The sequence below is a fragment of the Opisthocomus hoazin genome, chromosome 3, assembly GCF_030867145.1.
Source record: "Opisthocomus hoazin isolate bOpiHoa1 chromosome 3, bOpiHoa1.hap1, whole genome shotgun sequence".
NCBI classification, from domain to species: Eukaryota; Metazoa; Chordata; class Aves; order Opisthocomiformes; family Opisthocomidae; genus Opisthocomus; species Opisthocomus hoazin.
The window spans coordinates 74,151,144-74,166,676 of NC_134416.1; positions in this window are offsets into that span (position 1 = coordinate 74,151,144).

Sequence of the window (15,533 nt, forward strand, 5' to 3'; positions counted from 1 at the left end):
CAGAGCTTGGCCGGGCAAGCCGATTGCCAAAAAACACTTAATTTCTCCAGCTCCAGTCTTATACATTCATTTATTCTGACCATTTTGGAAAATGGGATATTGAGAAAAATGACTTACAATGTTTTTCCTCATTCTTTTACCAGACTGACCTTCTTCCGAAATTTTCATGGTCTGCAAACCCAGTAGCACACAATACTGGAGATGTCTGTTCTCACTCAGGCACAGTGCTTGCCCCGTCCCACATCCCAATGTGTTGCTTCTCCCGAGGCCTGTAGCTCCTTTGTTTGCTCAGCAGTGCGATTTGGTTGCTCTCTGAGTTCAAACCGAAGCTCCATTCTGTTCAGTAGTAGTACGTCCGCCTTTTGCTACCACTGTTTGCTCCAGTTTGGTGCCACAAGAACACATATCACCAGTTTGCTCCTTGGAAACTGGATCCCAGAGCGCAGCCTCTTTTCACTAAGAAGCTGGCTGACATTGATATACCTGCAAGTTGGCTCTATTAAAAGTCACAGACAATGGGCTCACAATACCTTTGTCTAATTAGGAATAAATGTATAAAGTAAAATGGCATGAATTAATTTCTTTTATCACAGGCCCAAGTCTTACGCACTTTATGTCAAGCTAGCATTCCCTTTTTAATTTCTGACAATTGCCCAGGTATTCTTTTACCTCTCTTTCTTTGCCTCACTCTTAGTCAACTCAGCAATCTTCATGTATCTTCGTCAACTTCTTGCATACAGCTTTGGCTTGCACTTGGGTCCCAGGTTTAGGTGCACCATTGCGTAAGAATTCAAGCCATTCCTTACACATCTTTTACATGCATGTTTGCAAACAAAAATGTCAGTAAAGTTCCACCTGACTCACTACAATAATTTAGTAATAAATAAATACAGCAATCACATAACTCATGTTACATAGTTGTGAGTCTGTTCATAAGGCCTAGACTAACATTTTAATATTGATTTCCACAGCTGATGTTCATAGTATGTCACACTCAGAAGTGAAAAGCCGAGCTCTGCTCGCATCTGCTGGATTTCACTACCCCAGGCAGCTCACGCCCTCACAACACTCTTTTCCACAGGTGCCTGAGAATCTTCATGTCTTCTCCCTCCCACACAAACCTCCAGCCCAAGACCATCAAAAAAAGGATCTCAGTCACCTTCTGATAAGGCGTTGGAACAGGCTGCCCAGGGAACTGGTGGAGTCACCATCCCTGGAGGTGCTCTGAAAATGTGTAGACGTGGCACTTTGGGACACGGTTTAGCAGGCATGGTGGTGATGGGTTGTTGGTTGGACTTGATGATCTGAGAGGTCTTTTCCAACTTTAATGATTCTATGATTCAGTTACATTCTGGGTGCTACAAAACCACCACTAGTAGTGCCTAGCAGGCGCAAGAGGCCCAAGGTCCTTCCTCACGGATATATTTTTACTTTACAGAGACGGTGGCCATTTCTCACATCAGTAACTCCAGGAGACCCTTCTCCCAAGGGACAGCCTCACGGGAGCAGACGGAAAGAGAAGCGCTCAGGGACGCAGGGACGCGCCTCCTCCGACCGGCTTCGCCTGCGAGGCCCAGGCTGGGGCGAGGGCCTGGGGGCAGGGGGCTGTGCGCGGCCGCGGGCACGGCTGCGGGCGGCGGGGGGCTGCACGGGTACCGCCCTCACCCCGGCCGGGCACAGCTGCAGGCAGGCGGCGCCGGCGGGACCCGCTCCCGGCCCCGCTCCGGCCCCCGCGGCGGCCAGCGGAGGGCGCGCGCCCCGCTTCCCGCCCGCCCGGCAGCGCGGGGAGGCGCGCGGGACAGCGCAACCGCCGCCGGCGGCGGGGCACAACGTGCCCCCCCCCGCCCGGCCCGGCCCCGTCCCGCCGGCCGGGGGGAGCGCTGCGTCCCCACCCCGCCCCGGGGCGCGGGGGAGAGGGGCTCGGAGACCGGCTGCCCGGGGGCTGCCCGGGGGCTGCCCGGGGGCAGGGGTCCGCCGGCCCCCGCCTCTGCTGCCCCCCGGCGCTCGGCACGGGCGGGGCGTCGTTCGCGGCACCGGGATAACGCTTCTCCCTTATTTTTTTCCCCCCCTTTTTTTTTTTTTAACAAAAGCACCCCCCGTAGTTTATTTGGGAATTTAACGGCGCATGATTTAAATCAATATAAAATTCAAATACTTTTGTGCCACCTGTTGGATTTTCCCACTAATTACACGTAACTGGAAGCTCGCTCCTGTGTGCAGCGTGGGAAGCTGCATGAACGTTCCCCATAACGCTACCGGGTGCCCTGAAGAAAATGCTTCTCTTTTTTTTTTTTTGCTGCTTAGAAGTATTTTCTCTCAGGGCAGGCGAACAGAAATGGTTTTCCTCACGAAAAAACTAACCTATAAATGACAGACAGCTCTCGAGGAAGGCGTGGCGTGATTTGGTGCTGCAGCCAGAGTTCTTGTGGCAATGCCGTAATGATCTGGAAAGGTTATTAATGGAGAAACCCCAGTCTGAAGGCCCGGGAGATGGAAACGACCAGTTGTACGCGCACAAAACTGTGAACGCCCCAGACCGTGTCCGTGGGCCAGCGCAGGGAGCAGCACACTGGGCTGTGAATACACGAGTGCCAGCGCTGCCGCTCAGGCCATCAATCACGGGCGGTCATACAACACAAAGCAGGCCAAATGTTGTTATACAGTGGGGAGTCTCTCAAAAAATCGCCTTGTCCCACCCTTCTTCAGTAGCTGTCAAGTCATAACATCAGGGCACATTTTACTGAGTAAGAATATCCTGATATTACTTCGCATTACAGTGGCCAGATTTATTTATTATATAGTAATATTATTTTAAAGTGCCCAGGTGTAAACGAACTGCAAGTAAAATCACATTCCTAGATGAATCTGAAAATTAACCAGTTATTTTACCTGGATTTCTCTAGAACAGAAAACGACCTGTTGGTTACCAAGTGTCTTACTTGTTATGACTTCTCTGTGTATACTCACACCGCAGATGCCTTGCTGTTCCTGATCAGGAGGTGTAGAGGCATGTACAGAAATGCAAGCACATGGGGAAGGAGTGGTCCGCTCCTTCTTCCCAGCTGTAACTGCTAAATTGAAAGCGGGAGGTCTCCACAATGCCACTTTCGCACAGTGACGGGTGAAAGGCCTGTCTCTGCTTCTCCTGAAATGGTGGGCGACTGCTGTCCTTCCAAGGGGTGGGAAAGGACCCTAGAACCCAGAAGCGTTCTTCCGTGGTGACACCAGAAGTAACTAAAGTCCCAAATTTGCTTTCATTTGCCTCCATTTGCATCTTCTTATGTTATTTTTCCATTTTTAAACAGAAAGTACACAGGACCAGTAATGTCTAAAATTGGAGGTGGTCATTGTTTTCAGTTCTGCACACAAATACGGCCAACTAATCTGTGATTGTATGATTCTACCTTTTTGGTATGTATGTTTCCACAGTGTACTTTTATGTTTAAATGCAAAAGTTTAAAAAAGACATGAAGTACTCTTTGATGAAAATATAACCATGTTTTCTAAACTCTTTGTGCTTATTAACCCAAAGTGGTAAAAGACTTCAATACAAAGTTAAACTACAAAATTAATATAACGTATCAGGCAAATACTATGCACAGCACAGTGTTTCACTGCTGACATCTGTCAGTCTGATTTGCAGAAGGCTTTAGTGATAGATTTAGCTGTCTTCTATTAGCTAACAGTATCTTTAAACTGACTCCATTGACCACAATTTTGTCTACTTTGGATTTTTTGATAACCATGATTCAAAATCTTCCCTGGTTTTATGAGAATGATTTTCCACTGTTTGAACAGTCATAAATGGCCGTAAAATGTACAAGATGACAAAAAAATACACCAAGTAAAATTAAAGTGTTTACACACTGGTATTTTGCTCTTGGCAAGTGCATAAGTGGCTTCACAAGATGCAAGTCAGTGCACATTACGTATTACACACATTGTCTTTTTAGACCAGTCTGTAGGCAACATGAGCACGTCCCAGGGCCCCAACACAATGGCTGGGTTTTTGTTCAGTTTCTAACGACTCATAAATAGCATCTCAGAGTTTAGTTCCTAATATGGTAAAAAAAAATTTGATGTCTTGGACTAAAATGAAACCAAATTATTTAAAAAATGCACAACTGACTTCTCCACTTTCATTCCCATCAACTTCCCTCTTGTGAATTATATTCATCATTTGATGTAAATTTATTGCTATATATTGAAATAAGCCAGGAAGCAGGGAAACAGTCTTACACCATTTGAGATCTTTCCTGCAGGAAAAAAAATAATAAAAAGAAGCAGTTCCCATTTAGCTAGTACTTTCAAAAACAACTGTAAATAAGTTGATGAAATCACTTGTGCGGTGGAATTTAAAATCTAATAAGCCTTTCTTAGAGCGGAGGAGCCAGTAAAAGTTTAGTCATTATAAGCCAGAATCCAAAGAGGAGGATGTCAATTAAGGAGGAAACACTGAATTTTCCAGTCCTCTTATCAAAACTCGGTAGACTTCTTTGATGCATACAAGGTTAGGAGAAAAATGTTAGGCTTGGTAGTGATACCAATCCTTCCTCAGATGAAGGAAGAACTATAAAAGATCTGAAAGGGGCACCTCACAATAATGTCAGTGAGCTGCAGAGGTCGTGACACATATGACGTCTCAGCTGCATGAAGTCACAATGAGCGCAGATGCAAACATGCACTGTAGGGGCGGTTGGATCCCTGCCTGGGAGGGAAGGACCTTCACTCACTGGCTGAGCTCTTTGCAGTTTGAACTGCAGAATGAGGTAGCCCTTTTCAGTGACAGACATGCCTGGAGGTGAGCCCAGAGAAGGAGATCCTGCATGGAAAGAGGAAGAAGGGAGGAAAGAAGATGGAAGGTTGAAGGTTCTTCTTTAACCAGGAGAACCATATGGCTTAATCTAGGAAGCCGTCTCAGAAAATGATGCTTTTAACCTCTTCTTCCAGGCAAAGAGCTTAACACTACTTAGGTTGTGACTTTCATCAGGAGGCATCCTTTTCAAGTCTTCCATGATTTTCGTTGCTGTGCTATGATTTCTCAGCTCATAACATAATTTCTGTTTTAATGCCTTCATTTTATTTACAAGCCACTCAGAAGGAGGTCAAGTTCCTTTTTTTTAATTTGTCTGCATTTCAAAAAGCCCTATGTTTTTCTCTTCTGCCTTTCCATATATTCCTTCAGATTACTCCAGGAGCAACAATTTTGTTAACTCATCCATGTGACACCTTGCTTAATCTATGCTCTTCATTAGTTCTAAAGTAGATATAAAAAAACAGGCTAATTATGGGGGCAGAGGGGTTGAAAACATGTAAAACTCATATTTATCTCTTGGAATAACAAGAGTTACATCTACAATTCAGACTCCGTTTTTCCTGAAAAAAAGGTTCTGCATTGACTCCAAACAGGTTATAGAATATTTCTGAAATATACTAGTGTGGGCAGAGTTTGGAGGAATGCACACAGACCATGTAGAAATGCACGGAATATAGTTTTCGTGGCTCATAAGGTATATATTTTAGGTGACTCTCTCTCTGTTTCAATAACTGTGGGAGGAAACCTGACTTTAAGAAGTGCATCCATCTTCCTAGACAAAAGAAAAGACCAACTTCCCAGAAACTTTTGTCACGGAGTCAATTCTCGCACAATGACATGTAATGCTAAATAAATCACTTTTTGAATTACAGATTGTGAATCCATCACCCTGGACAAATGTTATTCATCTGAGGGGGGAAAAAGGGATGACCTAAGAAGAATTGTCTACAGGCATTCAAAAGAGAATCTGATTTGTCACTTCCATTTTGGAGTGCCAGTGCTAAAGTTGTTGCCAGCTTATAAAATCTCTCCTTTGACTTTTAAGTAATGTGTGTGTGGTTAAAAGCCAATTAGAGAACAGTGGTATGATTTGGTGATGCAAGGCAAGTGGCACAGTTTAAAGTGTCATTAAAAATCTGCTTTCTTTACAGACTGAGATAAGGCCTTTCTTTCCTTTAGTCATGCTTGGATGTCCTATTCAGCGTAGTTACCAGACTGATATTAACAAGAATTAATGTGTAAAAGTAGTGCCCTCACTTTGTATTTTCCAACACATTCTCTTTAAGATAAGTTTTTTTCAGCTGTTTAATAAGTGCAAAGACTGACTGTACATTCAACCAAAAGGAACTGTTCTCTCTGGCCAAACAATCTGACCCCATCCTCCATGACTGCACTAACTAGCTGTGAGCAGAAGGTCATATTCTTCCCTCAGTTCACATTAGCAGAATTTATCTACAAGTGTTAGCAGGAAACAATTTACCTGACAAATCATAAAACAATATTTTGTGAGGTAAAGAAACTTTGGACTCAGCCAATGTGCCAATCAATATGTATGTATGATGAACCATCAAACAAATAATCCAGAGCATGGGGAAAAAAAATAAATCTAGGCTCGTCCCACATGCCAGTCAATCAGAGATTGCCCAAAGAATCATGAAACACATTCAGAGAGAAGTAAAAAATTTCTGGGCTCTGCCAGGATGCTGGGCCAATCAATCATGGTACGGCTGATGAATCGTGAAACGCACTCTGCAGCATGTCAGCGCACATACATGGTTGGCACAGTTCTCACCATCCTGAGTTTGTCTAGCAGTTAAATTGGCTGAAGGTGAGTTACAGGACTGTTGTTTCTCCCACCTACAGACCTCCGCAACCAGCCAGTCTTAAATCCTCTTGCCCTGCCCTTCGTTAAAAGTGGAGCTTCAAGACAACGGTTCAACAGGAGAGCAAACACAGTTTCGATGTCAGATGGGTTGTTAACACACTGCTGAAACATGTTGAACGCATATTTTGACCACAGAACAGACACCTACAGGAGTGATATTCTCTTGAAAGTTTTCTGTGTTATTTACATGCAAATGTAGTATAGTACATAATAGAAGTGTAATATAATACAAAATTAAAAAAAAAAAAAATCAGAAAAAGTAAATCTGGAATTTAGGTCACTGTCCCATCAGCAATCTTTTTACCTAAGCAACTCATAGCTCTGCTGTGATTCATTGCACCGGGGGCAGTTGGGGGGGCACCGTGGCACTGTTCTTATTTTTGTTCTCCAGTCTCAGCCTAAATTGTTCAGCACAAATTATTTCTCCTATGAAACAATTCAACTTTTTACGACTTGTGTCAAAATCATCTGGGTGAAATTGACAGGGTCTGCCAGTCTGTTCTTCTTTGTCTTGTGAGCAGCCCCGTTACTAATATTCTAACAGTAAAGCATTTTCCCTGATTATGTGAATACTCATCTTGTGTGACATTTTCTAGTTGACGTAAGAACTTTGAGTTAAAAATTTATGTTTGTAAAAGCAGCTTTTTAACCAGATCCTAACTCTTGTGTCCCTCTACCTAATATTATTTTAGGGTGCATTTTTCTAGACCAAGGTAGACCTTACCACACCAGCAGGAATGGTATTTGCATAAATGACAGTGGCAGTCACTTTTAAAAAAAAATTAGGAGCAAAGAAAGAGCCCATCCTCACACCACATTTTTCCACCTATAGTCAGCAAGGCTGTATGATGAATTGGAGAAAGGTTTTTGCAGCTACTCCAGCAGTAGATGTTCATTTTCATATGAAGTAGTTGGTCTACTGAAAGAGCAATTTGGGTTCTGATTCCCCATAAGTATGCCACCCAGTTCCTCATGGACTCTCTAACATCATCATCATTTCATTAAACAGATTTCTTGAACTTTCCCGATGACTCTTCAGCATTCATGCAGCATAACAGAGAGAATCTTGTACAGGTTTCTTAATACAGCGTTCAGAAACATCCTAAGCTGTGGGAAATTGTATTGGGTTTGCGTGGCAAGGTTTTGGTAGCAGGGGGCTACAGAGGTGGCTTCTGTGAGAAGCTGCGAGAAGCTTCCCCCATGTGTGATAAAGCCAGTGCCAGATGACTCTAAGACAGACCCGCCGCTGGCCAAGGCCAAGCCAGTCAGCAATGGTGGTAGCGCCTCTGTGATAACATATTTAAGAAGGGGAAGAAAAAAACTGCGGTGAGATGGCAGTTAGAGAGAGGAGTGAGATGAAGTGAGAGAAACAACTCTGAATACACCAAGGTCAGTGAAGAAGGAGGGGGGAGGAGGTGCTCAAGATGCCGGAACAGAGAGCCTTCCCTTGCAATTCGTGATGAAGACCATGGTGAGGCAGGCTGTGCCCCTGCAGCCCATGGGGGTCCATGGTGGAGAAGATATCCACCTGCAGCCCATGGAGGACCCCACGCCAGAGCAGGTGGATGCCTGAAGGAAGCTGTGACCCCATGGGGAGCCCGCGCTGGAGCAGGGTCCTGCCAGGATCTGCAGACCCGTGGAGAGAGGAACCCACACCGGAGCACGTTTGCTGGCAGGACTTGTGACCCTGTGGGGAACCCATGCTGGAGCAGCCTCTTCCTGAAGGACTGCGCCCCGTGGGAAGGACCCACACTGGGGTAGTTCATGAAGAGCTGCAGCCCACGGGAAGGACTCACTTTGGAGAAGTTTATGGAGAACTGTCTCCCATGAGAGGAACCTCATGTTGGAGCAGGGCAAGAGTGTGAGGAGCCCTCCCCCTGAGGAGGAAGGAGCAGCAGAGACACCATGTGATGAACTGACCGTAACCCCCATTCCCCATCCCCCTGCGCCACTCAGGGCAGGGGGGGAGGAGGTAGAGGAAGGGGATTGAAGTTGAGCCTGGGAAGAAGGGAGGGGTAGGGGGAAGGTGTTTTAAGATCTGGTTTATTTCTCACCATCCTACTCTGATTTGATTGATTGGTGATGAATTAAACTTCCTTTTCTCCCCCAGTTCAGTCTGTTATGTCTGTGACCATGACTGGTGAGTGATCTCTCCCTGTCCTTATCTCAGCCCTCGAGCCTTTCATCGTATTTCCTCTCCCCTGTTCAGCTGAGGAGGAGGAGTGATAGCGTGGTTTTGGTGGTCACCTGGCTTTTATCCAGGCCAAACCAAAACCAGAAATTTAACTAAAACATGTCATTCTGCCATATATTAACATTGTGATCAGTTTGATAGAAAAAAATTTGGCTCCGTATGCCAGCAGACAGGAAATCCATTACTAATTTCATAAGAGTAGGTAAAGAAAAAAGGATGTTTTGAAAGAAAAAAAAGAATTATCATTGTCAACTAAGGAAACTTTTGGGTTGACATTTTCTGTAACTTCTGTTACTTCTTAGTACCTATTAATAATGTATATTCTTGTTCTGATGGTTATTAGCATCCCTATTATTCAGAAAATGAAATTTATGATGGCAACAGGACAACAAGCAGTTGAAGTTGCAAAATGTATGTTTACAAAATATTTCACTTTAAATGGAAGTTGGTAACTACAGTCGGTTTCCTTTGATGTCAAGGTGATGATAAGTATGTTGCAAGATTATATCTATGAATAATATACTACTGTTGGAGGAGGTACTGGGATAAGATCATAAGTTCTGAATAAAATAGGCATGTATATATATGTACATTCACATGTATTCTGAACAAAAGTATATATATGTCAGAGAGATAATTATTTAAGAAAGCAAAGGATGGCTGATATCTTTAATCATTCTCCATAATAAATAACCCTTGTCACCATTCAGAGCTCCCAAAAACTTGCACTTAAGTTAAAAATATGTTAATAGGAATAAATAATGATGGAGAATAAATAATGATGATGAAGTTACATAAAATATTACTTTTGAATCTTCAATTTGAATAAAACTTCACTTTTCAGTTTTTGGTAAGGTACATTAAAAAAATATACTCCTCCCATTCTGTGCTGAGAATATCAGCTAGATAATCAGATGATGTGAATCACCGGGACTATGCCGACTGACATTATCAAAGAATACGACCCTTTATGTTCATTGTTTTAAAGAGCAAGTACTTTTCCTTCTGTGGTCAGTAAATGTCCATCTCTTTATTTCAAGGTGAGTTGTGCCACATTAGGTGTCAGCCTTGTTTACTTATGCTTCACCGAATTAGGCTGAAGAGGATGCAGAAAAAAATGACTGTGTAATATTTAAGAAATAAAGACCTAGGCCAGTTCTCTCCAGGATTAAGATATGCATTATCCTTTAAAGACATCTTCCAACTCTGAAATACACTGATTTGCCAGCCACTGCTTGTTAGAGCCACCACTAAGAGATAAACAATAGAACCTGGAAAAGTGAATCCTTCCCAAAAGGAAAATTTGCAAGGCTGATACAGATGCTGTTTTATTCCAGCAAATGTGTGCCAAATATGCACAGCTGTCTTTCTGTCAGTTTTGATCCACCTCAGTATGGCTCCCCTGCTAGTTCTGTCTGTGCATTGTTGAATGTGTTAGAAGGGAAAAAGTTCATTTCTCATTTTGAAACTTTCACTTCTATAATAACCCTCTACTTCGTATTTCTGTGGGGCTTTTATGTCTCTATGATGTGGAAGCCACAGATGGGCGAGAAGGTGTTAAACACTGGTCGGATATAAAAGCTCATATCTGAGTTCCCAAGGAAATTAAATAAAAACCTAAACCAATAATAAGGTGGTGGTGCTAGTCCCTCCTCCAAAAAAGTCAGGCACCGATACTTTTTACCTAAGTGCCTGAAGCTTATGACTTAAAGGGTTGTTTTCTCAGCTGATAGCCCCAAGCTGTGCCCAGTTTCTCTACAGACAAAAGGATAAGAGAGATGGTGACAAGCACACACTCCTTTTATGAATCAGAGAAACAATGCTCTTCTTGTTCCCTAGGCACCAGCCGGCTGAAACCTGAGCCTCAGTTTTACAGCTTAGCACTTACCAGCTGGCTTTCACGTGAAAGGCTTTTAAAATATATACATCTACACACACACACACAGAGTAAGATGTTTTTGATTCTGATGACTGTTACAGAAATGTAGGAAAAAATGAACTCTAAATCCCGTTTCTTGTGGCAACTGAGGCTTTTTTTGTCTTCTCCTGTGTACCTTGGACATGGGGAACAGATTGTGGCTCTCCTCTTTTCATCAATCTTTTATGTATTTGAAGGCTAATGTCATATCCCCCTTCAGATGTTTCTTCTTTAGGATAAATTACTCCAGGTTGTTCAACTTCTCCTCATAGCTGATATTTCCGAGCCGCCCAAGCTGGATGATTTGCTCTTGCTAATACTTGGAGCACGTTGATGGAGCGGAAGGTTTGCTTGCATATCTTGACATGGCATTTCCATGTTTTATCATCTCAGTGAGATGTTTGCCTTTCTTTGCAACAGCCTGATATTGCTTCCTAACTAGTTCATCCTACTTGCTGCCTCCCAACCAGTCTAGGTCTACACTTGGTAGAATGGATGAATTCTTAAAGTACCTCCACATTCAGCCCATACTGAAGCAGGGGGGGTCTGATACAATGAGTTTTCTCTGCTTTCTGGGCAAAACAATGCAATAGCATTCCTCTAAGTTTGTAGATATTTGTATCTGAACTAATCAGCCAGTATCCCTTTGTAGTTAAGGGCAAGAAAAAGAAACAGGCAATTCTATGGTACAATTCATCTCTGCTATACACTCCTCAAGTAGGTCAAATGAATCACCCACTATCTGATTCAAAAGTCAGGAATGTGAACAAGGAAAACTGGGAAACAGGAAAACAGGTTTATCAGGGCAGACGGAGAAAATTCTGAGAAGAAGAAAGTGTAAAGGAAAAGATGAGATGGAAGAAAGTGGATATAAATTATGAAAGCTTCATAGGTCTTTTACAAATAGTTTCTAAGATCAAGTGAACAAATGGTGTATTTGGGTATTGAGTGGAGAAAATCCAAAGTGAAAATAACAGATTCTGTATGTATTGGGAACTTCTCAACTAAGCAACTTAACTACTCACATGGAGAACTCGAATACTATTGAGAAGTACTACCTTCTGTTAAGGAACACAGCATGTCTACTGGAAAAGGAAATTTTGTCGTGGAAGATGCAGAAAAAAGATAAAAAGAATGGATGCATGTAGGAAGCAAAATTTTGGTCTTTCTGGGCTAGATACTGAAGTGTGAGAGAGAGAGACAGAAATAGAGAATGGGGGAGAAAGCAGAGTGATTCAGCTGGAAAGGCATCAGAATAAAGGGAAAAGAAAAGCGAAGAGGAAGAGGAAGAGAGGTGTAGAGGAGGAAAGGCAAACACAAAGCCATGGGCTGAATTATAGGTTAAAGAAAAGCCAGGTGAATAAGGTTGGATTAGGTTTATCCACCTTCAGGAAAAAATACACTGGCGAAGCATTGCATGTAATTACACTGAAAATATGCTTTTGCAAGTCACTTTTATTCTTTATGTGAAAAAACAAGAAGTAAATTTGTTACAGGAACACTTTTGTACTTATTCATCTTGGAATATCACAGAACAACATTTTACATTATGATGTATCTTTTGCAAGATGTGTTAAGCAAATGTTTTAAATGTTCCTTACTCAAACTACTCCTTAAGTAGATTAAAAAAAAAAAGAGTAGAAAAATATAAGAAACCATTATAAAAATTGTTTCAAGTTCTATACTTTCATTACTTTAAACACCTTACCTGGAGGTTTTTCTATATTCATCTCATGTACAGAAGAAATTGGCCCAAGAAAAGAAACATTCCTGGATAATGGGAAGCAACATGTGCATATTTCTAAAAACAGAGGAACTCTTTGAACGTCTTCCAAAAAATCCAAGTATATGCACACATTCTTCCAGCTAAAAGGAGAGTTGACACTCACTGTCTTCTTACATGTTGCTTTATTTAATCTTATGTATTTGTATAACTCCTGCTTTTATCCTTCAATTGATCCATTAAGCATAGTTTTAGCTGGGTGCTTTTTCCCCCTGCGCCCATCCGTGCTGGACTTAGGGAGGAATTGTGTCTCAAGGCAGGTGGATGAAATTTTTTCAGGTAGTCCTGTCAGATGGGACACGGGCACCCCTCATTATAACAGATCTTAATCCTACCATCTTCTATCCTGTCTTCCGGTTCAGCCCGTGAAGGTATTGCTCTTGGTATTGCTCACACTCAAAGAAGTAGGAAGGAATCACTTAAAGAACAAGGAGACTGCAATTACAAAAAAAGAGATAGAAAGCAGCTACTGCTGTGCTTTCTCGTTTGCTTCTGCAGTCATTTCACACTCACAGTCTCACAGTCAGTGAAAGTGAATGACTCTTGGAAATAGAATTAGTGCTAGGTGCTATCTTCTGACAGTAAGTTTTAAGTCCTTTCTCATATCAAATTATTTAAATTATCCTCATATTAACTGGTAAAATGTAACACGGGCACAGTTTAAGGAAAGAAATTTTGTGACATCCGAAGTAATTGCTCCTCAGAAGCAAGCTCAGAAATATCCAAAGAAAGGGGAGCTCCTTCAACCTAAATAAAGCATGAAATTGAACAAGAAGCAAATTCAGCAGTGCTACTAGGAATGGGCAGTAAGGGGTCAGATGATGGCAGCTATGCTCCCGTGGCTCCAAAACTTAATCCTATGGTCAAACTCAGTGTCCCACCAAGGGATATTTAGGATTCAAATATTCCTTAGAAACACTTTAAAGAATCAAAAAGTTGGTTAAAACACTACTATGAAGCAAAGTAAGTCATCCATGGGACAGAGAGCTTTAGAAACAGGATGGCGTCTGCTTTTCGCTTCATGCCAGAAATGTCTTACAAATGATAAAGTCAGCTAAAGACAAAGGCCTTGAAATGGCTTGCTTTTACCTCCTCATTTTGGCCATATTTTTAGAACTTCAAGAATGGGCAATGCAGAAAAAGCAATGCTAGTGGAAAGGAACGGGGTACATACCATGTACCTTGACAGTCGTGGTTGGAAATTAGGAAGATACTGAGGAAAGGTGAGAGGGAATTTGAAGGGTGAATGAGCAGCACTTCACAAACAAATGAAGCCAGTGATGTCAAAGAGGTCAACCATCTGTGTTTTTGTAGACTGTAGGGCAGGGATCTTAAAATTTTATTTAAAAGGCACATGTAATTGTACAGCAAGTGCCAGAATAAAGAAGTAAATATCACTTGTACCATGTGTAAAACCAGCCTCTCCTTGGAAACTGCAACAGATCTACAAGATGTTTAGAAAACCACTTTTTTGTCTTCAACAGCAGAATAAACTGGAACCTGACCTGGTCTATAGAAATAGACTTCAGCCTTCAAAGGCGTCCATTTTTCTATCTGAGTTCTGCCTGGTGAGTTGCTCTGCATTTTGATTTTCAGAAACACCCACATATCCGTTTCTCCTCAAAGTAGAGGATGAGAGAACAAATGAGCCATGTGTCACTGGAGACGTCAGCGTAGCTGTGTTCTCATGTCCTGAAATAAATCACCTTATAAGGCTGAGACTCCTCATGGAGAATGTTGTGTCAGCTTTCCTAGTTAAAAGAGGGGCTAACAGATATTGTAGGCTTTCAGATGGTCTCATTAAGGGAAAAAGCAGTTTCTGATGACATCTAGTCACAATCTAATTTACTATTTTGTTTATCGCAAATTATTTCTATTATTTTATTTTAATTTACTTGGGTGAACTCAGAAATATAATTCTAGGCAATATGGTTTTATACGTTTACTCCAAGTGTGAATGAAGCCTCACGTACTCATTCAGAAAATACAGATCTATAGGAGCCTGTATGAGCAAATATATAATTCCTGTACAACTTTTGTTTGTGAGACGAATCCTTTGACAATCTAGTGTCCTTCCAACACTGGTAGGCAACTCTCATGCTTCGTAGAGTTTCAGTCACAGCCTAGAACAATAGTATCTATCCCTAATTTTAGCATGGGAATTGACTGACAGGTGGCATTTCTAAGACCAAAAAAAAGCAGGCAAGTGTTTTGGAGAGAACAAAACACAACAAGCATTCCTGTATGTACTCTTTGGCTTCAGCATGTAGCCAAAATAACTACCTGAAAATGTCCTCAGAGGTAAATTGTAAATGGTTTCAGCAGCAGGTTTTATACAACATTAAGAATAAGAACTGAAAAGTAGGTTAGTTCACTCTTCCTGCAGTTTTAGGGAGAGCTTAGCTCAGGATAATCTAGCTAAACTGAGTTTCATTGGTGGGCAGGTAACTAAGATATGTTTTGAATTAAGACTCAACCCTGTGTTTTGGATGATTTGGGGTTTTGACTTGTTCCTTTATGGTTCTTCCATGGCAGCTGAATAAATTATGTGAGTTTATTATGTTCTTGTGGAAGCAAAGAATGAACAACCAGAATATTTTATCTTCACAGCAGAGATTACTGTCTATTGCTTCATCTTGACATATCAAATCCTTGGGAAACTAAGCATTTCTCAGTGTAATTATGCAGTTATACATCCTGGTATCTGTATTTTGGTCCCAAAGGGAAGTACTGCAGCACCTGCTAATAGATTTGAAATTTCCTTCTCATTCTCATATTTTTTCAACATATTTTTCTTGTTTGTAAGTAGTTTCAGAAGTGTTTATTCTCCAGGTCAGGTCTTCACATTCTTATTTATCAACTTTTCCTGGTTTCATTATTGCTTTTTTAAATACAAGTGCAAAATATCTGTCTGAGGACACCTTCTCCACATCCTTG